This window comes from Myotis yumanensis, unplaced genomic scaffold (genome assembly GCF_028538775.1).
Source record: "Myotis yumanensis isolate MYYU_CA2020_CCGP unplaced genomic scaffold, mMyoYum1.0.hap1 SCAF_3, whole genome shotgun sequence".
Lineage (NCBI taxonomy): Eukaryota > Metazoa > Chordata > Mammalia > Chiroptera > Vespertilionidae > Myotis > Myotis yumanensis.
The window spans coordinates 48234579-48258204 of NW_027223754.1; the positions used below are offsets into that span (position 1 = coordinate 48234579).

At 41.4% G+C, this 23626-nt stretch overlaps 1 pseudogene; it reads left to right on the plus strand.

The window, feature by feature from the left end:
- Window positions 1–23626, plus strand: part of LOC139006129 (solute carrier family 25 member 16-like) — a 47356-nt pseudogene that overhangs the window by 23089 nt on the left and 641 nt on the right.

The window sequence follows — 23626 nt, forward strand, 5'->3', positions numbered from 1 at the left end:
TTTATTTTTATGAGGCAATCTGCCAGGGTTCTGAGCCATTGGCAACCTTGATACAACAACATTTAACTACCAGTAGCAGGACCAGAAACTCTTTATCAATCTCTTTCTTCCACGATATTGCCTCCAGGAGTGAAACTCCTCTGCTGGTGCATGTTAAACGAGATTTAAAACTCTTCTCCTATTCCCTGACATTGCACTATCCAAGAATATTGCTAGTTTCTGACATTTTGTAGCCCCTAGAGATGAAGCAGTGTTTGTATAATCACCACTCACAGAGTGGGGTCCAGATCTCCAGGCGATTTTATTTTGGCACTTGAAGCAAGTGGGATATTCAAACCAGCCAATGCTTATCTGATATGAACTTCATTTGTGCCTCAATAAAATGTTGAAAATGTACACTTTGATACATATTTGAATATTAATTTTAAAAAAATTCCTTCTATATTAAGCATAATTTTTGTCTAAAATGAACTCTCCAACTGTGCATAGTCCACAGATTTGTATACTGACAGGTTTATATGACATGTATACATGTAAGATCACTTAACCCTAAGCCAATTAAACTAATCCAAAAGCAGATTGTAAAAATGTCTTCACCCCTAACTGGTTTGGCTCAGTGGATAGAGCGTCGGCCTGCAGACTGAAAGGTCCCAGGTTCGATTCCAGTCAAGGGCATGTACCTTGGTTGCGGCCACATCCCCAGTGGGGGGTGTGCAGGAGGCAGCTGATCGATGTTTCTCTCTCATTGATATTTCTAACTCTCTATCCCTCTCCCTTCCTCTCTGTAAAAAATCAATAAAATATATTTAAAAAAAATGTCTTCAGACTTAAGATGATTCAAATCAATTTATCATCAGCCTCTGTGTCCATGAGTTCTAGGGTTTTGATTTAATTTGATATATAGGTGGTAATTGCACCTTTGTTCAACTGATTCAGGGTCAGCCAAGGGGATTTATAGTCTATATATAAACTTGGCCCAGAAACACAAAGTAAAATTGATGTTAATACCATACAATACCACAGTATCAGAGGGTCCAGAGTTTTGAAAACTTCCTGAGGGGCTTCTGTCTATTTTATCTGACTCTGAAGCAAGTCTTTCTGAATTGAAATCCCCACGCAGGCTAACCAACCATTAAAAATTGTCTTCCTTTTCTGGTACCTTGTAGTTCTACAAGCACCCAAACTTGAGGTTTCATCTTGTATCCCAAGTAATTAATTGCAATTTTCTTTTCAAAGAGCAATTTAGTGTCACCTGTTAACATAATAAAAATGTCTCCAAATTATATTTTAATAGTTATATTAAAAACAACAGACTACATTATTGTAACATGACCAGATTTTTGGCATAAATCATACATTATCAGATTTTATTAATTTTTGCCATGTTTCATTTAGTAGTACTTTATTTATTTTGTACTATGAGATATTTATGTTATTAAATATCCTGTGTGAGATATGTTCATAAATTTGTGCGAGATCATTTATATGTGCTTTCAGTTCCTCCTTTTTATAAACACAGTCCCTGCCAGAGCAAAAAAGCGAGAGAGAAAACCCATGATTTCTCTCTTTCTCTCTCTTTCAATCACACAGGAATGTCTCCCATGGGCAGAACTTAACTCAAAACTAACAGCAATAGAAGGATGAATGTGAATCTGAGACCCACAGAGCAAGGGAAAAATTATGGGTAGCTAACTGCCCTTATTTCTTTATCTTGTCACTAAACTGTAGTTAAATGAGCAAAAACCTTACGCCATCATTCTTCTCATATTCATTTTCCCTGTGCTTATACACTGAGTGTCCAGATTATTATGACCACCTGACATTTGTAGGCAAATTAGCTATAATTTCAGGCCAGACCATTATAAATAGGGGAGCAGGTTGCTTACCATGAGAGTAGAAGTGATTTTTTCTGAAGATATGGGTAAACAATGTGATTTAACAGCCTTTGAACGTGGGAGATGATATACATATATAGTGCTATTCAGACATTGTGGCCAATAGAAGGCCAGAGTCTATCTGACTCTCAAGCAAGTCTTTCTGAATTGAAATCCCCACGCAGGCTAACCAACCATTAAAAATTGTCTTCCTTTTCCTACAAATTGATATATAGGTGGTAATTGCACCTTTGTTCAACTGATTCAAGATAAGCCAAGAGGATTTATAGTCTATATATAAACTTTGCCCAGAAACACAAAGTAAAATTGATGTTAATACCATACAATACATATAATCAAAATGTTATAATTTTTTTTATTAACTTTATGACTAGAATGACAGTGCTATGAGGATGAGCAAAGTACCCCACATGTTCCTGGAGTGGCCAGATTATTATGACCACCCCATCAGTACATAGTTGGGCCACCTTTTGCCTTCAATACTGCAGTGATTCTTCTTGGCATTGAGATGTTGAAAGGTGATGCGAGAAATCTGACACCATGCCTGATGAATAGCACTGTCCAGTTCTGTGAGATTTGATGGTTGTGGAACCAGCTGCCTGATGGCTCTTTTAACTTTGTCCCACAAATGCTCAATTGGATTGAGATCTGGTGATTGTGGGGGCCACCTAAGCAAGGTAAAGTGTCCCTCATGTTCTTGAAACCACTCCTGCACAATATGAGCACCATGGCATGGCTCATTGTCTTGTTGGAAGAAGCCATCTCCATTGGGATACGCCATCAACATGATAGGATGAACTTGATCAGCAATGATACTTAGGTATGTTGTGCTATTCAGACATTGTTCCACATGAATTAAAGGGCCCAAATCATGCCAGGAAAAAATAAAACAAATCATGGCCCAAACCATAACACTGTCCCCACCAGCTTGAAGGGTTGTACTCATGCATGTGGGGTACATGCTTTCGTGCTGTTTCCGCCAAATTCTCACTCTGCCATCTGCATGATGCAACTGGAAACGTGATTCATTGGACCACATGACTTTTTTCCAATGCTTGGCTGTCCAATCCTTGTGTTCCTGTGTGAATTGGAGACATTTTATCTTGGTAACTGCAGACAGCAAAGGTGTTCGAATAGGCCTTTGGCTTCCATATCCCATATGATGCAGTGTACGGCTAATTTGCCTACAAACATCAGGTGGTCATAATAATCTGGCCACTCAGGTAATAGCTTCTGTTCTCAACTCTTTCTGTTAATTACCAGGATGCACCTTGGGTTGTCAGTGTTGTATACCTTGTAGCACAGCTCATATACTCATTTAAGATTATCTTAGACTTCAGTAATTTTGCTTACATTGGGTTGTTATAATTTTTTTTTATTAACTTTATGACTAGAATGACAGTGCTATGAGGATGAGCAAAGTACCCCACATGTTACTGGCATAATCTTCTTCACACCCACAATGTAACTAATTTTTATAACAAAAACAACCACCATTTCAGTCTACATCATCTTCCCGTATTTGTCTGTTGGTCCTGTAACATAAGACTAATTAATGGCTGATAGTGAAACTAAGCTTCTAGGACAATGCAAGCATTGTTGAATCTTCTATCAAAGCAAAATATATACTAAATAAAGTAAACAAATGAGGAATACTTTATTCAAAATTATTGCAATAGGGAAAAGGGCCACAATTCAACCTAAGCTTAACTCCACTAAATAAAAAGGATTAGAAAGATTTTCAGACCTGGAGTAGGGACCATCATAGGTTGTCTGCACTGGCTAACTAGCTATATGCAAAGGAAAAGTAAGCTTTCTGTTATCCTCATTACAGGACATAGTTTTACAAGTTGGAGCAAGGTTCCTGCCCTATGGTGTCACAGAAATGGAAAAATAAGGGTTCTATATACCTTGATGATTACATGTCACTGAGACGGCTCCCATGTCCTGGAGAAAGACATTCCTGGGTTAGATGTTCAATTTCAGTAGCAATTAGGGAGTTGCAAATAAAACCTACAATTGCTGGGGTCCATCCCCAGCAGGTCCAGGGGTCCCCAAAGGTGTGGATGGAGTCAGCGAAGAAGGAATGACATGGAGACAGCGTTCAGTTGATCAGCAGCCTAGCCAGGATCTCTAGCCAAGTTCTGTGTCCATGTTCTCTCGCTAGGTTCTGTCTCTAGGTTCTGTAGTCAGGTTCTGTTGCAAGGTTCTCTAGCCAGGTTCTCCAGCCAGGTTCGGTCGCCAGGTTCTTTAGCCAGGTTCTATCCAGGTTCTTTTGCCATGTTCTGTCTAGGTTCTCCAGTGAAGTTCTGTAGCCAGGTTCTGTCCAGGATCTTTTGCCATGTTCTCTGGCTAGGTTCTGGTTAGGATCTCCAGCCAGGTTCTGTAGCCATGTTCTCTTTCTAGGTTCTCCATCCAGCTTCTCCAGGTTCTCCTGCCATGTTCTGTCTAGGTTCTCCAGGCAGGTTCTGTCGCCAGGTTCTAGTCAGGTTCTCTTGCCATTTTCTTTCTAGGTTCTGTCTTCTGCTGTCTTGTTACATCTGTATTTATACCAGTTGATTTTAATCCTATCAATTTCTATTCCAAAAGTTAGGGAGTTTCTTATCTCCATTCCAGGGAGTAAAAGATTATGTAGCTTAAGCGTGATTGTTCGTAGTTAAAGTGATTAACTACCCACCTGGCACTTAGTTAAGGGGTTTCACTCCCTCCTTAACTTCAGGGGAAAGTCCCCACCTGGGGAAACAACCTTTCTCAGAGAGATGACCTTGGCCAAAACACATAGTGCTAAGGGGAGCAAACACATTAAGAACAGTATGCTATATATGCCAGGTCCCTTGAAACACATGCTGTGCAGATGTTTCCTCCCTGCAGCGACTGTGTCAAGCAGCAAGGATGGACTGGCTCCCAGCATACAATGAGATACCGCTTCATACTGTTGGAATGGCTATTATAAACAAGACAAGTAACAGCAAAAGTTTTGGAGAGGTTGTGGAAAGGCTGTGACATTCACTGCTGGTGGGAATGTAATCTAGTACATCCACTATGGAAAATGGCATGGAGGGTCCTCAAAAAATTAAGAATGGAGTTACTTATGTGACCCAGCAACCCCTCTGCTGGGTACCTATCTGAAAAATTTGAAAACATTTGTTTGTAAATATATATGCACCCCTTTGTTCACTGCAGCATTATTCATGGTGTTCAAGACATGGAAACAACTGAAGTGCCCTTTGATAGATGATTGGCTACAGAAGATGGGGTCCATATATATACAAGGAAATACTATTCAGCCGTAAGAAAAGATGAAATACTGCCATTTGCAACAATGTGGATGGACCATGAGCCTATCATGCTAAGTGAAATGTCAATCAGAAAAAGTTAAGAACCATTTGTTTCACTCATAGTAGGGATATAAAACTGAAATAACAAATGAACGAATAAGAAAAAACAAAAATTAATAGACACAGAAAACAGTACGGTGGTCACCAAAAGGAAGGAGGGTGGGATGGACAAAAGAGTAAAGGGGGTCAAATATAAGGTGACAGAAGATTATTTGAATTTGGGTGGTGGGCACACAATACAATATATATATCTTGTGTCATAGAAAAGTATACTTTAAACCTATATAATCTTATTTAACTATAGTTCTACTATCTAATGTAAGTTTAATTGTCATTGCCTTTAAACCTAATGGAGGTCAGAGCCAATTCCAAAGTTCATCCTTGAGGCTTAGCTGTTTGTAACAATGTCTGGTACTGATTACTAAGTCACTCATGTATCACCTGCAATTCAATGTGTTTTTAATCAGAAAGGAATTTAACACAATGGAATCTTAGAAAAAGGAACCCAAAATATTTGATCTACTCAAGAGAGAAGTACAAACTAATTATATGTAGCATTCTATAATTTTGTGATAAGCAGATTTCCACTGATATTTCTATTTAGTGCTTTTATATTTCACTAGGGGCCTGGTGCACAAAAATTTCTGCACTGGGGAGGGGGTTCCCTCAGCCCAGCTTGCCCCCTATCACATACTGGGAGCCCTAGGGGATGTCCTACTACCTGCTCCCTGCTCCCCTTGGGGAGCGGGCCTAAGCCACAGTCTGGCCTCCCTTTGTGGGAGTCAACCAGGTTGATCAGGGGAAGGCACCAGCCCCATCACTGCACTGTTGCAGCCACTGCCAGTCACGGCAGCCACCAAGGTGTTTTCATCAACACGGACTCCAGTCCCTTTACCATGAAAAAATGACAACTTTCTTTAGGCATTTTCAAGAAGTGTCTTTCATAGGATATGACATTTCTTTCTTTCTTTATCCTCACCTGGGGATATGTTTCCATTGATTTTTAGAGAATGTGGAAGAGAAAGGGAAAGACAGAGAGAAACATCAAAGTGAGAGGAACACTTTGATTGGTTGCCTCCTGCATGAGCCCTGACCTGGGCCGGAGCCAGGGAGGAACCTGAAACCTAGGTACATGCCCTTGGTCAGAATTGAACCCAGAATCTGCGTTGGGCAGGCCGAGGCATTATCCACTGAGCCAAACCAGCTAGGACAGGATATGACATTTCTTAACCCTCCAGCAGCAGACCTTCCTTTTTTTCTCCAGGAGTGTGGTAAAAAAAAACCCTAGATCACTTTTTGGACTCTTATTACCTAAGTTACTAAGAATATTACCAGTGGCATACAGGGTGCTTAACCAATCAGCAGTCAGAAAAGGTGTTTCCTCTGTAGTTCATACCAATTGCTGGTTTGGCCCCTGCCCGGGCCTAACGCCTCTGGTGAGTCATTAGCCCTGGACCAGGGACCCCCAGCTCCCGCCCCAGCCGATTGCTGGCTGGCTCCGCCCTGGTTCCCCGCCTCCACCTCCATCAACAATTGCTGGCTGGCTCCTCCCCGGCCCAGGCCTAAAGCCTCAGGCCGAAGCGTTAGGCCTGGGCCGGGGCACCTCCAGCTCCCTACCGCCGCTGACATCAAGGATCGCTGGCTGGCTGCACCCTGGTTCCCCCGCCAACGCCACCATCAACCATCACTGGCTCAACGATCTCTGGCTGGCTCCTCCCTTACCCAGGCCTAAAGCCTCAGTCCATGGCTTGGAGCTGACATATGCAAATTAGCCGCCATCTTGGCTGGTGATTAATTTGCATATCTCACTGATTAGCCAATGGGAAGGGTAGCGGTCATACAGCTAATTACCATGTTTCTCTTTTATTAGATAGGATTATTAATGATGCATTCTGATTTTAAATCAATGTTATTATATTTATTGAGCATTTTCAATGTGCCATGAATATTGAGATCGAGAAGTGCTTTATTTGCATTACTTCATGGACCGCACAGAAACCATAAAAAGATTTGTTTTAATACAATGAGTTCTTTGCCAGTAAAGAGACCTATGATGGTGAGGCAACCTGGCCAAATAATATATATCCCAAGAAACTACAAACACCAATCAGAAAGGATATATGCACCCCTATGTTCCTAGCAGCACAATTTACAATAGCTAAGGTTTGGAAACAGCCTAAGTGCCCATCAGCAGATGAGTGGATTAAAAACCTGTGGTACATCTACACAATGGAATACGATGCTGCTGTAAAAAGGAAGGCACTCCTACCATTTGCAACAACATGGATGGACCTGGAGAGCATTATGCTAAGCAAAATAAGTCAATTGGAGAAAGATAAATATCACATGATCTCACTCATTTGTGGAATATAATGAACAACATAAGCTGATGAACAAAAACAGATCCAGAGACAGGGAAACATTGATCAGACTGTCAAACCTCAGAGGGAAGGTAGGGAAGGGTGGGGGTAAGGGGGGGAGATCAACCAAAGGACTTGTATGCATGCATATAAGCATAACCAATGGACACAGACACCAGTAGGGGGAGTGAAGGCATGAGTGGTGGGGTGGGGCCATGGGGGGATAAGGACACATATGTAATACCTTAATCAATAATGAAAACAAATGAAAGGGCCAAAGCTAGAGCTTGAAGTTGATTCTCCCTCTTAAACTAAAAATCAATGTTGACAACTATTTTGTAATATAGACTCTCAAAATATAAAATTATGAGCACTATTCTAGAAGTCACTAAATTTTGGTAGAACAGCTGGCACTTGTCAAATTGAAATAAAAATATATTTGTTTTCTCTTCTGGTGGCATAGATAGGTTAACCTAAGGAAAAAAAATAAAGTTTAGAAGGTTGTGTCAATGTTTTCACTGAAAGTGTATTTATTATTTCACTGGTATATCTCAGTGAGCATTCTAGATAATATTTAGAGGAAATTTCTAATGTACATTTATTTATTTGCAGTATGTACAATAGCCATGAAATATTGTTTTCTTGAGGTTAATTTGTTGTATTCTTTCCTAAAAGAAGAGAAATGAACAAAGTGACCCTATGGGTTATTTGATGATGCTTTAAATTTATTAATAATTAATATTTTAAAATATAAAACGGTGCAGTTTTATTTTTTCTAACGTACCCTTGTGCTGAATTCTAATTTATATATATATATTAATATATATTAATATATATATTTTGTTGATACAGGACTTTATATAAAGATATTATGTAATGTACATACCTTTTAATTTGGCTTTATTGACTAAGTTTGCTACCTATGGTGTTTATATCTGTAGTTAGTTGACTTTTCTTTGATGTATAATAATATTATACAGCATAAATACACTTAGCTTGGCCAGTCTTCTTCCTCTAACTATTAAGTTAATGTGCAGCTGTGTCTCATTGTTTCTGAGTGTGCATTCACATGGTGTTAATGTAGTTGAGTATCTTTATTCTTTGGCTAAGTCTTCTAGTCTCTTGCTTATTTTTCAATCAGGTGTCTGCCTTTCTTGATTTGCACACTATCATTATCTTATTTTGAATATTAGACTATTATCAGTTATATGTTTTACAAATATTTGGGGCTTGAATTTGCATTCTCTCACTTGTTTCTTTTGAAGAAAAGAACTCTAACAAAGAACACGTGGAGCTATATGTTATTATTCTAGTGAGAATATAAATGTGGTTTTTGAAGAGTAGTTTTCATGAATGACTTGCTTACTAAGTGTTCTAATTTTTCTTTTTTTACACAAGAAAATCATCTAAAAACTGCCCAAAGTGGTTTAGTCTCTTTACAGTTTCTCAGAAGTCTCAAGGTTTTAAGTGGCAAAATTTTTATAAAATCCAAATTAAAAAGATGTTCCTTCAAATGAATACCTCTATCTTGTAATTCTCTTATACCTTGAATTACAGTTGTTCATTTATTATTTCTAGTTGAAATTTTATTAAAACTCCTCATAACTAAGAGGAGTTTGTTCACATTGAAACAGCATAATGTATTGTGTTTACTCGCCTAGCCTGATAGCACTGCTGACTTTGGGTTCAAACTGGTATTGATCTATTTTCTTCATCTTTGTAAGCTGAAGAATATGCATTGCTCAATTTCACAGGAGACTAGACCACACCAATTTCCACTACTTTCAAGATCTCTAACACTTCCTTCTGATATTTTTCAAACATATCTCTTTTCAGATTACTTTTGAGGAGTTGAGACTTTCTATTTTCTTATAGATTGAAAATGTCTGTAGTTGTATTGTAAAATATATTTTATTCTTTTCTCAGCAGAAGACAAGTGATAAGCAAATTCTTCATCTCTTAATTCACTCTAGTTCAGGTTCTAATAACATGTATTTTATGCTTTTCCTAAGTTTATTATTTTACCTTTTAAAATTTAACATTGTGAAAAGATATATGTGTATGAATGTGTATGTATGTGTGTTAGTTAATTCTAAGGCTGTCTTCTAACAACAGAATTGACACGGTATTTTACAAGTTTTTTAGGGTGTCATCAGGTAATCAGAACACATTATAGACTTCTCTCTTAGGAAAGATTTTATTCTAATTCAGTCACAGAAAGTCAATATTATATCATCAGTTAACTAGAATCATGAATCAGGATATAAGAAACAGAAATGCAATACAAAGCAAGTATCACTCATGATATAATTATTGCATTTTTTTTGCCAGGATTCTCAATTTCTTAAATGGTAAATCAATCACAGTTTGAAATAGATTATGAGAGGGGGGAGAATATCATTGCAGTATACCATATAGTCTAGTTGGTGTGGCTCAGTGGTAGAGCATGGACCTATGTACCGGGAGATTATGGTTCAATTCCTAGTCAGGACACATGCCCAGGGTTATCTCTCTCTCTCTCTCTCTCTCTCTCTCTCTCTCTCCCTGAAATTAACATTATATATATATATATATATATATATATATATATATAATTGATTTTTTTAACAGAGAGGAAAGGAGAGGGATAGAGAGTTAGAAACATTGATGAGAGAGAAACATCAATCAGCTGCCTCCTGCACACCCCCCACTGGGGATGTACCTACAACTGAGGTACATGCCCTTGACCGGAATCAAACCTGATTCCGGTCAAGGGCACATGCCCAGGTTGCGGGCTCGATCCACAGTAGGAGGCTTGCAGGAGGCAGCCGATCAATGGTTCTCTCTCATCATTGATATTTCTATCTCCCTCTCTCTTTCTCTATGAAATAAAAAAAAATAGAATAAATTGCTTTCTGTATCCTGTGTTCTAACTTAAAGGCTATTTGTCCTTTTATGGAAAGACTGAGTCATTGGGGTAGAGAAGTGTATAGTCTATAATACTCAGTAAAGCTCATTTATGTTGGAGAAACTGAAAACTAGTGAGTTTGAATCAATTGATTATGAAGATTTTCTTTCAGGCATCTAATCAGGTAACTATCATGAAGATCAACTGTCCTAACATTTTAACTTTAATATATTTAAAATCATGCTTTCCAAGAGGTAGTCACTAAACAAATAATTGAATTAAAAATTAATGTATGGGACTGGTAAAGTTTTAAGATGGCCCCGTGGTTTTTGCCCTGTGGTATTAGCCCTGTGCTTATATTGTATTATATGGCAAAACACAGATTCGTCAGTGAGTCTAATCCAATTACATGATTCCTTCAGAAATAGTGAGTTTTCTCTGGCTGGTGACAGAAGTCAGAGATGTTAGAAGTGTGCAAAGGATTCACTGCATCTTGCTATTCTGAAGAGAAGGTAGTTTCACAAGAACAAATGCAGACAGCTCACAGATGCAGACCAAACCATAAGGGAGAGCCAGCAAAGAAATAATATTTCATACCTACAGCCACAAGGAACTGGATTATTCCAGTTGTCTTAATGAGCTTGGGTGATGCTTCTTCCCCATAGTGTCCAGATAAGAGCCTAGCCCAGATGATAATTTGACTTTAGCCTTCTGTGAGTGGTAAGCAGAGAACCCCTCCAACTCCATCAGACTTATGACTGACAGAACAGTAAGATAATAAATCAGTATAGCTGCAAGCTGCTAAGTTTGTGGGAACTTGCTGCACACTCTGGAAAATTAAGTCAAATGTTGGTGCCTGAAATAAGTATTGTCTTAATGAATATCTTCAACATAAGGGAGTTACTTCGTAAGTGGTCGGTGGGTGGAGACTGGGAGAATTTAAGCTGCATGATAAAAAACTTAGATTTCCTTGAACAAACTGTTAGGAGAAATATAATTAGAGACATTGTTGAGGACTCACAAGGAAATAAATAGCATGTTATTGGAAATTGGAGGTAGAAGAATCCTTGTTATGTAGTGGAAGAAAGTTTAGAACACCTGTCTCATCCATTTATGTAGAAATCATAATTTATAACAATTAACTTAGATATTTAACTGGGGAGATTTCCAAGCAAAATATTATAGATGTGGCCTGGTTTCTTCTTGCTGCTTATAGTAAAACTAGAGGCCCAGTGCACAAAAATCGTGCACTGGTAGAGTCCCTAGTGGCTGCCGACTGCCAGCCGGGTACTCCCTCCCTTCCCTTGGCTGCCTGCCCTCCCCCCTCTGCCACTGCCACTGGTCACTGCCTGTGGGGCTCTATCGCCCCGCCGATGGTGCCACTGACCCCCTCCACTGCCCACTGCTGCCGCCGTCAAGGCTCCAAGATGCTGAGGGAGCTGGGCAGCAGCCCCACCTCCCACTGCCTCTGCTTGTTGCCCTGCAATCAGATCGGCAGGGTGATGGTCCCCAACCTGGAAACCAGTGGCTCAAACCCTCCTTGGCCTAGCACCACCCACTCACCTGCTCCACCATCCTGCCCTGGTCCCACTCTGGTCAGGGCCCATCAGGGCACTGCCGCCCACTGCCAGCGCTGTGTCGCCAACGCCAACCATATTCTGCGCCGCCCCCTGGTGGTCAGCGCATGTCATAGCAAGTGGTCAAACTCCCAGTAGAACTCCCGGTTGAGGGGACAATTTGCATATTAGGTTTTATTATATAGGACTAGAGGCCCGGTGCACAAAAATTTGTGCACTCGGGGGGAGGGGGGTACCTCAGCCCGGCCTGTGCCCTCTTGCAGTCTGGGACCCCTCAGGAGATAACGACCTGCTGGCTTAGGCCTGCTTCCGGGTGGCAGAGGGCAGGCCCAATCCCTAGGTGCAGCCCCTGGTCAGGCTCAGAGCAGGGCCGATTGGGGAGTTGGGGTGCCGCCCCATCATGCACAGAGCAGGGCCGATCAGGGGGTTTGGGCGCTGCCCCCTGTCATGCTGATCCCGGTGCCAGGAGGCATATTACCCTCTTACTATATAGAATAGAGGCCTGGGTGGGGGCCGGCTGGTTTGCCCTGAAGGGTGTCCTGGATCAGGGTGGGGGACCCCACTGGGGTGCCTGGCCAGGCTGGGTGAGGGGCTGAGGGCTGTTTTCCGGAAGCGAGTGACTGAAGCTTCCAACCGCTCCTTGTTTTCTTTTTTTTTTTTTTTAATTCTGGGCCAGCTTTAGCTCTGAGGCCTCACTGCTGAAAACATCGATACAATGTTGCTAAAGCCCGGCTGAATGAAAACCAGTTTCTGGGGTTTTGTTTAGCTTCTTATTTGCAACATAGTAATAGTTGCTTAGAGTTGCAGCTGAGAGGCCGGCAAGTGAGGCGGGGAATGTTGGAGTCCTCAGTCACTGACACAAGGCTCATGTTCACTTCCAGCTGCCTGGCTGCCGGCCGCCATCTTGGCTGACAGTTAATTTGCATATACTCACTGATTAGCCAATGAAAAGGGTAGCAGTCATATGCTAATTACCATGTTTCTCTTTTATTAGTGTAGATATGGGAGATAAATTGAGAGAATAACTGTTGAGCTAAAAAACAAACAAAACAAATCAAGCAGAGGAAGACTTGATAATTTTAGAAATTCAAAACCTACCCAGCCCTGACCGGTTTGGCTCAGTGGATAGAGCGTCGGCCTGTGGACTCAAGGGTCCCGGGTTCGATTCCGGTCAAGGGCATGTACCTTGGTTGCAGGCACATCCCCAGTGGGGGGTGTGCAGGAGGCAGCTGATCGATGTTTCTCTCTCATTAATGTTTCTGGCTCTCTGTCCCTCTCCCTTCCTCTCTGTAAGAAATCAATAAAACATTAAAAAAAGCAAACAAACAAACAAAAAAAAACAAAACCTACCCAGATGGCAAAATGTGATAAAATTAAGACACTGTTTCCAAAAGTGAGGTATAGAAAAAAATCAAGTGTGTTCCTGTACAAACTGAAACTACTGAAAGGTAAAAAAAAAATCACAGTCCATTCACAAGAGATAAGGATGTGCCTCAGATCTTCTCACTCAAACTAGAGGACTTCTAAGAAGCTGAAAGGTGTTTTTTATCTATCTAGCAGAAGAAGCCAAAAATAGAGAAGGTATTATTTTAGAAATATCTTTAGGTAAGATTTTTTTTTTTCTGATTGGTTCAAACCCACATGAAACCTGCACACACCTGACGAGATCCTTGTGAACATTGTCTCACTATAAGCTAATTTGGTCTGAAAAGGTCAGAGTGAGTATAAAATAAAAGAAACATTCAAACTCCCACCCCTAGAATCTATTGGCAGGATGCAAACAGTATACATTGTTATTCCTACTACAAATTACCTCAAATTTCATGGCTTTAAAACAACAGAAAAATTTTACCTTACTGTTTGGATATCAAAGCCCTAAAATCAAGGTGTAGAAAGGAGTGTGTCTGTTCCAGAGGTTTCTATGACTCCCTGCTTTTTCAGTCTAGAAGCCACCAGCATTCCATGAACCAGAGTTCACCTGCTATCTTCAGAGCCAGCGGTGTAACACGTTTAATGACACACTCTCTCTGACCTCTGCTTCTGATGTTACATTGCGCTCTCTCTAAACTCTGACCATCCTGTGCCCTTTTGTACGGACTCTGGTGATTACATTGGGTCCATAATGGTTTATCCAGAATAATCACCCATTCAAAAGCACTTAACTTAATTGAATCTGCATTGTCCATTTTCCCGTGTGTAACATATTCATTTCTAGAGATTAAAACATGGACATATTTTGTGGCTGGGGATGTTATGCAGCCTACAATCTACTTTCTGGCCCCTAAAGATTCACATCTATCTCACATACAAAGTACATTCACCCTATGCCCAAATCCCTCAAGTCTCAGCCCCATTATGCTATCAATGTCCCACATCTCATTTAAAATTTTTATCAGTTCAAAAGTTCCAAATTTTATCATCTAAACACATAATTTGTGTTTAGAGAAAGTCCTTGATATAATCCATCTGGAGGCTAAATTTTCAGTGTCTTTGATTCAGTATCTGGCATACTATATAATAAAAGGCTAATATGCAAAAGGACCAAATGGTGGAACGACTGGTCGCTATGACTCACACTGACCACCAGGGGGCAGATACTCAATGCAGGCCTTGTCCCCCCCCCCCCCCAACTGCCCTCCTCTGCAGGGCTGGTCAACCCTAACTGCCCTCCCCTGCAGGGCAGGTCAACCCTAACTGCCCTCCCCTGCAGGGCAGGTCAACCCCAACTTCCCTACCCCGCAGGCCTGGTTCCCCCCAACTGCCCTCCCCTGCAGGGCTGGGTCCCCCCCAACTGTCCTCCTCTGCAGGCCCAGTCCCCCCCAGCCCTCCCCTGCAGGCCTGATGGCCCCCTATTGCCCTCCCTTTCAGGACAGATCACTCACAACTGCCCTCACCTGCCGGCCATCTTGTGTGTTGGAGTGATGGTCAATTTGCATATTACTGTTTTATTATATAGGAATAGTAGTCCATCGTGTGATATTGCGTGCAGTAGGCTGCCTGCTGCTTCCATGGGAGCCAGTGGGAACCGCAGCACACTGCAGGGAGCCGCGCTGCTTCCACAGAAGGCAGGCCCGACATTTCCTCTCCGGGCCTGTGCTCAGCCGCGGAGGCTGCAGGTGAGCCCCCCGTCCCTGTCCCTGTCCATCTCCACTCAGGGCCTCACCTGTGTGCACAATCTCCTCCTGTGGTCATGACCCATTAAGGTGCCCGGGCCTAATTTGCATATTTCCTCTTTATATAGATAGGTATAAATGTGCATGTGTTTGTATGCAATCTTCTATTATAAAAGAGAATCATAATCCTATATAATAAAGAGGCAATATGCAAATTGACCATCACTCCAACACACAAGATGGCCACCCCCATGTGGACACAAGATGGCCTGCAGGGGAGGGCAGTTGGGGGAAACCAGGCCTGCAGGGGAGGGCAGTTAGGGGCAATCGGGCTGGCAGGGGAGCAGTTAGGCGTCGATCAGGCTGGCAGGGGAGTGGTTAGGGGCAATCAAGCAGGCAGGCAGGCGAGCAGTTGGGAGCCAGTAGTCCTGGATTGTGAGAGGGATGTTCCACTGTCCATTTAGGCCTGATCCGTTTAGGCCTGGTCACTCCCAACTGCCCTCCCCTGCCCGCCATCTTGTGGTGGCCATCTTGTGTGTTAGAGTGATGGTCAATTTGCATATTACCTCTTTATTATATAGGATTAGATTGACCATGAATACATTGGGTGTTTCAATTTAAAATAAAACATAGCACTGAATAAATATTTTTCTCCTTAATATATATTTAATATACAAATTAATAGTAGGATTTTGAATCAATGTTTAAATATTATCTTTTTAGAGTATCTTTCATTCTATACTCCTTATTTATTTTTATTACATTATTAGTTGCGTTTAGATATCAAAATAAAGTGTTCTCGTTTTATTCCATACAGATTTTACTACAAGTCAATTCCAAACAGGTTTACTCTACAATCCCCTAGCTGCCATATACTGCTGAATTGTTCTCTAACTGGTCTCTACTGTCTCATTCAGGGACATTTTAAATTATATAAGCCCTGTTTCAATTACTCAGAACATTCTAAAGTGCTTTCTGGACCCAATTTTATGATATTGTTAAAGTGTAAGGCATTTCCATTAGATCAGTTTAAATTCTATATTGGTGTATTAAAATACTGAGCAAGCATGTTGATATACAAAAATTTTATATAGAAAAATGCCATTCCCTTAAATGTGTAACTTAATTTTTCATGTCCAAAGATAGGTATACCTGGATAATTTGTAAGAATTGTGGTTGAACTTGTTTGAGCATAATTTATGTACAACATTTGGCACAAATCTTTAATTGTTCGTTGTAAGCAACATATATCTAAAATATCCAGATAATTGTGTTATCCTCTATTCAAACATGCATTTTTCTTGTATTTTATTTCACTTTTATTTAAAAATAAAAGGTTATAAATATTTTAGATAAAAGCTTATGGAGATTTTAATATTATAAGTATTATTATACTAGTAAATATCTGTTCTTTATAAATTATTATTGTTTGCAAAAGAAGTTGCATACTCTTTTTTTCCCTCCTATTTTAAAATGAGAAGCATTACATAGAAAATAAAACAAAACACTGTAATACTTGGAACTAAATAAGTTATAGCATTTTATATATTTCCCTTTATGATATATTTCTTATAGTGTGATTTATTACTCAAGTTACTTTAAAGTAAGAAAATTAAATGACATAACTAAATAATTAGGAATAAATAGCATAGTTGCAGAATTAACTCATATTCATGCTATAATTTCTCCCATTATTCCTTAAAAATACTTACTGATGTTGGTATTTGGGATATAATTTAAAGTAGAGAATAGTTGCTGTTCTCTTATAGTTTATATTATAGCAGGAAAACCAGGAATAAATTATACTAAAAATAATATGACCTTAATAAAACTAACTCAAAATGGATCATAGACCTAAATGTACAACACAAACTATAAAACTCGTAGAAGCTAAAATAAAAGATAATCTTGGTGACTTTGGGTTTGGTAATTATTTGTTTTCAGGTACAACACCAAAAGCATGATCAATGAAAGATAAAATTGATAAGCTGCACTTCATTAAAATAAAAAACTTCTGCTCTGGGAAATATAAAAAGAAATTGTTCAGATAATTAAAAGGTAAGTTATGAACTGGGAGAATATATTTTCAAAACACCTATCTGACAGAGGACTTGTATCCAAAGTATAAAAGTAATTCTTAAGACATAATAAGGAAATAAACAATCCAATTTAAAAATTGGCATAACATGTGAATAAACATCTCACCAAAAAACATGGATGAACGGCAAATAAGTAAGTGAAAAAAATGTTTGACATTATATATCCTGAGTGATTTATAATTTAAAACAGAGAGATACCACTATGCATCTATTAGAATGACTACAATCTAAAACCACTGATAATACCAAATACTAGCAAGGATGTGGAACAGGAACTCTCATTCATTGTTCCTGGAATGCAACAGTTGCTTTATGAGATAGGCTGGTAGTTTCTTACAAAATAACGGCCTTACTAAATGATGCAACAAGCACACTTCAGATGTTTCTAGGAATCACTAACAAATGCATTAAAATTTTATATGCACACATAACTTGCACATTAATGTTTATGTCAGCTTTATTCTTACCTGCCCCCAATTGGAAGCAACCAATAAGTAAGTGGATAAACAAACTGTGATATGGTCCAGATAATGTAATTTATTCATCAATAGAAAGCATTAAGCTACCAAGCCATAAAAATACATAGAAGAACTTTATATGCATATTGCTAAGTGAAAAATGCTAATATGAAAAGGTTGCTTACTGTCTGATTCCAACTACATGACATTCTGGATAAGGGAAATGTATAGAGACAATTTTAAAAATCATTTGTTGCCAGAATTTTGGGGGGAAGTAGAAGAGATGTACAGTTGGAGGACAGGACACATTTAGGGTAATGAAACTGTTCTGTATCCTATCTAATAAAGAGGGAATATGTTAATTGACCCTCACACCATCACAAAGATGGTGGCACCCACAGCCAATAAGGAGGGAATATGCTAATTGACTTCCACACCCTCAAAGAAGGCGGCGCCCAAAGCCACAGATGGCCAGCAGGGGAGGGGAGTTGTGGGCGATCAGGCCAGCAGGGGAGGGCAGTTTGGGGGGACCAGGCCTGCAGGGGAGGGCAGTTGGGGGCAACTGGGCCAGCAGGGGAGGGCATTTAGGCATTGATCAGGCTGGCAGAGGAGTGGTTAGGGGGTGATCAGGCTGGCAGGCAGAAGAAGTTAGGAGCAATCAGGCAGTCAGGCAGGCAAGTGATTGGGAGTCAGCAGTCCCAGATTGTGAGAGGGATGTCCGACTGCCAGCTTAGGGATTGGGCTTAAACTAGCAGCCAGATATCCCCTGAGGGGTCCCAGATTAGAGAGGGTTCAGGCTGGGCAGAGGGCCCCCCCACCCCAGTTCACAAATGTCATGCACCAGGCCTCTAGTAATATTATAATGGTGAAGGCATGACACTATGCTTCTTTCAAAATACAACGAATACAACACAAAGTGTAAACCCCAAATTTGGACTTTAGTTCATAACAATGTATCAATTATATATCATTGATTTTAACAAGTATGTCACACTAATACAAGATGTTAATGGTAGAGGAAACTGTGTGGAGTGAGACAGGAGTTATATGGGAGCTCCCTATTCTTTTTGCTCATTGTTTCTATAAGCCTAAAACTGCTCTGAAAAATAAGGTCCGTTAACTGTTTTTAAATGGTATTCACCATAATATAGGTTTGACCATGTTTCTGTGGATATTCACAGGAGAGAAGGTAAGCTATTACTTGTAGAAGAACATTTTCTTACTTAAAAATAAAAAATGAGTAAAAGATAATATGTCACATCAGATTTTGTGGTCTCATGAAAAATACATGAGAACAAAAATAGGAAAATCCTGCACAAGATTACCTTTTCGTTCAGGAATATGTTTTTTTTGGGGGGGAAAGCTTCTTATCATCCTGTACCTCCAGAAAATTTGGGGGAACTTTGAGGGGAAGGTGTGTAGATAGTCAAGCAGCAAAATAAGGAAAACATTTTATTTTATGCTTCTGGAATAATCTTAATGATTCCTAAAATTACTTCTACCTCAATTTCTCTACAGCAGATTGTATTTTATTTACTGTATCAGAGGAAAAACTAGAAATTTTAGAATACCCAGAAATAGAAATCAATAATTTATTTTCATGTGTTCTTTGTAATGTACCAAATGCTCAACCACATGTGGAACAGAAAGCACTCTGCCTGAGGGTGGAAATCTTCACCCACTTAGGCAGTCCTGGCCCTAGTGCTGATGTTGCTCTTTGAGTGGCTGGGAGCAGGGACAGATGCATCTAATAGCTAATTCAGGGAATGCAGAACAAGAATTTTAGGAAGGACAGGAGATCTACAAATAATTTTATAGCTTTTCCTTGGTAATTTATACTAACATGGTAAAATAGTCACAAATTTCCTTTGCCTTATTTGCTAAAACAGGGACATGTTTCTTCCTAAACTATGGCAATAGTTTTGTTTTTTTTCCCCATTGATTTTTAGAGAAAGTGGAAGGAAGGGAGGGACTGGGAGAGAGACATGGATGGGAGAGAGACACATCCCTAGGTTGCCTCCCACATGAGCCCTGACTGGGGCCTGGGATCAAATCTGTGACCCAGGTATATGCCCTTGACCAAGAATCAAATCTGTGACCCTTTTGGTGTGTGGGCCAATGCTCTAACCGCTGAGTAACAAAGGCCAGGGCTGGAAATACTTTTGAGGTTTTTTCCTTTGTTCTCCTGGCTTTTTCTCTTCCATTCCTTTCTGCTATATTGGGCCTTTTGGGGCCTTCTTCCCATGGCATCCCCTTAGGAAGGCACCTGCCAACCTTTGTCTGACCGAAGCGCACATCCAACGCCGGAGTTCAGGTCTGCAGACTGGGTTGGTGCCTCCTCCACCTCAGGGATGTGGGAGCTGAGGAAGAGGCTTTTAAAAAAATAATAATAAAAGGGGAAAAAAGTAAAGTCCTTCTTGGATCTTGAAGGCTGCAAGGTTTTGCTGATCTAGATTCATTAGAAATGTCTTTTTGCCCGCTGGGACCAACACCCAGGCCTGCTGAAAGCAGAGACCCTCACAGTCCCCAGGTGGCCTCCACCATGGAGGCCTGGTCAGAGGCACAGGCCGGAGGCTGCAGAAATCTGGGCAGCCACCCGGGGAAGTTCTTCTCAGGGGCCAGAACTCCTTTGCCAACAGGCTTTGAGTCCTCAAGCTGGGACTGCATAACGAAAGCAACTGCAGTTTTATTTTTTAAGGATTTTTCCCCTAAAATGATTTGTAGCTGTGTGTGCAGTGCTTTGTCCTGATATGTGGGCTCTACAATAGAAGCAAATCTAATATGTTTTGGAAAGGAAAAAAGCAGCTAGCAGGATTGATGAAAAAAAAAGAGAAAAAGAGGGCTAGTGGCTTTAAGCAATAGATTTGTATATTCAATTTATTCTTTCAGAGTACGGATAAGTTTACAAAGACCTCTGACTAATTGCTAAGGACACTCATTTTTACCTTTAAGAAACACACATTTTTATGTGGATATGTCATACCACCTCATAACATGAGTGGCTTTTCCCCAAAATGCATGAAGATAAAGATGTAGGCATTTACTTTCATTATGATGCTGAATAATACTTGGAAAAATACACAAATATTGATAATTTCACTATGCAAAGCTAACATATCCAAAAGCATCTACTAAAGAGTGAATGAATTGCATTTATAATAGAAAAACAGGAAATACATTAAGCACCCAATTTTTATTTAAATTTTATGTTTCTGCCTAACATAGGGTTCAGTTTTATACTTTATTTTTAATTTATTTTTAATTTAAGGAAATAAATTAGATCACTAGAAATAGGAGAGAATAGGAGTATTTTGTTGCCTTCCAGAATCATAGAAAAGAACATCAATATTTACTTCTACAAGATTAACTCTTAATTTGAACCCAACTCTGGTATCAAAATAGAATAATCATTATCTAGGTTAAAGATGTAGACTTATTGATTTTTCACATAAGAATATGGACTTCACGAATTATTTAAAGAATAGAGAGTACATTCATTCTTGATAATCTGGGATTAATCTTATCTAATAATAGAGAAACATGGTTATTAACTGTACCTCCACTACCCTTCCCATTGGCTAATCAGGGCGATATGCAAATTAACTGCCAACCAAGATGGCGGCCGGCAGCCAGGCAGCTTGAAGTGAACAGGAGGCTTGCTTGCTCCATGATGGAGGAAGCCAACGTTCCCCACCTGCCTTGCCGGCCTCTGAGCTTGCAGTTTAAGAAACATTGTTACAAATATAGAAGCTAAACAAAACTCCAGAAACCTGCTTTCAGCCAGCCGGGCCTCAGAGCTGGAGTTGAAACAGTGTTTCGATTATAGAACCCAAACAAACCGGATACCTGCTTTCAGCAGCTGAGGTCTCAGAGCTGGAGCCAAGCCTCAGAGAGAAAGCTGGCTCTCAGTTCCAGTGACAGCCATAGAAGGTAAATAAATCCAAGATTTAAAAAAAAAGAAAAAAAGGAGAGGTTTGGAGTTTCAGTCCCCCGTCAGCCTGAAAACGGCCCTCAGCCCCTCACCCAGATTGGCCTGGCACCCCAGTGGGGACCCCCACACTGAAGGGGGTGTGACCAGATGCAAACAGCCATCATCCCCTCATGCAGGTTGACCAGGCACCCAAGTGGGACCCTCACCCTGATCCAGGACACCCTTCAGGGCAAACCAGCCAGCCCCCACCCGTGCACCAAACCTCTATCCTATATAGTAAAAGGGTAATATGCCTCCCAGCACTGGAATCAGCGGAGCCGCGAGGCCTTCCGAACCCGGGATCAGCGGAGCCATGAGGCCTCCCGGCACCGGGATCAGCAGAGCCGCGAGGCCTCACTGCCCCTGTGTCAAGCGGAGCTACGAGGCCTCCCAGCACTGGGATCAGCGGAGCCACGAGGCCTCCTGGCCCCTGGAGCAGCGTGACAGGGGGCAGAGCCCAAACCACCTGATCATCCTGCGGCTCTGTGTGTGACAGGGGGCGGGGCCACAACCTCCCTATCCTCCCTGCTCCTTTCATGACAAGGGAAGGCGCCCCAACCTCCTGATTGGCCCTGCTCTGTGCCTGATAGGGGGGAGCTCCCCAACCCCCTGATCAGCCCTGCTCTGTGTGTGACAGGGTGCGGCGCCCCAACCTCCCCATCGGCCCTGCCCTGAGTGTGACAGGGGGAGTGCCCCAACCCCCTGATTGGCCCTGCTCTGTGGGTGACAGGGGGGAGCTCCCCAACCCCCTGATCGGCCCTGCTCTGTGGGTGACAGGGGGCAGCGCCCCAACTCCCCTATTGGCCCTATTCTATGCGTGACAGGGGGGAGCTCCCCAACACCCCAATCGGCCCTGCTCTGAGCCCAACCAGGGGCTGCACCTAGGAATTGGGCCTACCCTCTGCCACCTGGGAGCGGGCCTAAGCCAGCACATCGTTATCTCCCGAGGGGTCCCAGACTGTGAGAAGGCACAAGTGAGGCTGAGGGACACCGCCCCCCCCCCCCGCCCCCTCCCGGCACCTGTGCACAAATTTTTGTGCACCGGGCCTCTACTTATTCAATAATGACATTAGAAACTTATTACTTTAATCAAATGATTTTGATGTAAATAATTGCTTTAATTGAGACATGATTTGAGACTCCACCCCGACTGCAGGGCTGTTGGTGCCGTGTCAATGCCAGCAATGGCCATGGTCCCAGCCCTTGATTGTAAACTGGAGACTAAAGCTCCAAACTCTGCTCTGGTCCTGATGGTGGTGGCCCTGGCAGCCGCTGACCCCTTCTTGGGATGCCCTCCAGAGATGTGGTAGGAGGCAGAAGCCAGAGGGCCCACCGCAGACAGAGACTTACCCTGGCTTGGCTTGTTCCTGGCCAGCGGTATTGGGAAATGCTGTGCTAAAACAACAGTTGCTTCTTTGGATTGAGTAAAATCTTTTTTTTTTCTTCTTTTTTTTCCTGACCGACTTGTTCCTCAGCGAGAGCGAACAGCGGTGAGTCAGGAGCGGGGGGAACGTAGCTGCGCTACTGCAACCACGTCTTCCTCAAAGAGCGATGGAGTAAAATGTTTATTATAAGCTCACAATCATCATTATAAACATTTAGGAGTATTTTATGCATTGCATGCTGTTCCCCAAAAGGAGGGATTCCTTGGATTGTGTAAAGGTAAGGGTGCAATGATGATTTGAACTTTTTCAAATACATTTTTATTGTTTTCAGAGGAGAAAAGAGAGAGAGAGAGAGAGAGAGAGAGAGAGAGAGAGAGAGAGAGAATCATTGATTGGCTGCCTCCTGCATGCCCCCTACTTGGGATTGAGACTGCAAGCTGGGCATAAGCCCTGAGAAGAAATCTAACTGTGACCTCATGAGTCACATGTCGATGCTCAACTCCTGAGCCACACCAGCTGGGCATGCTTCACATTTTTGATGGTG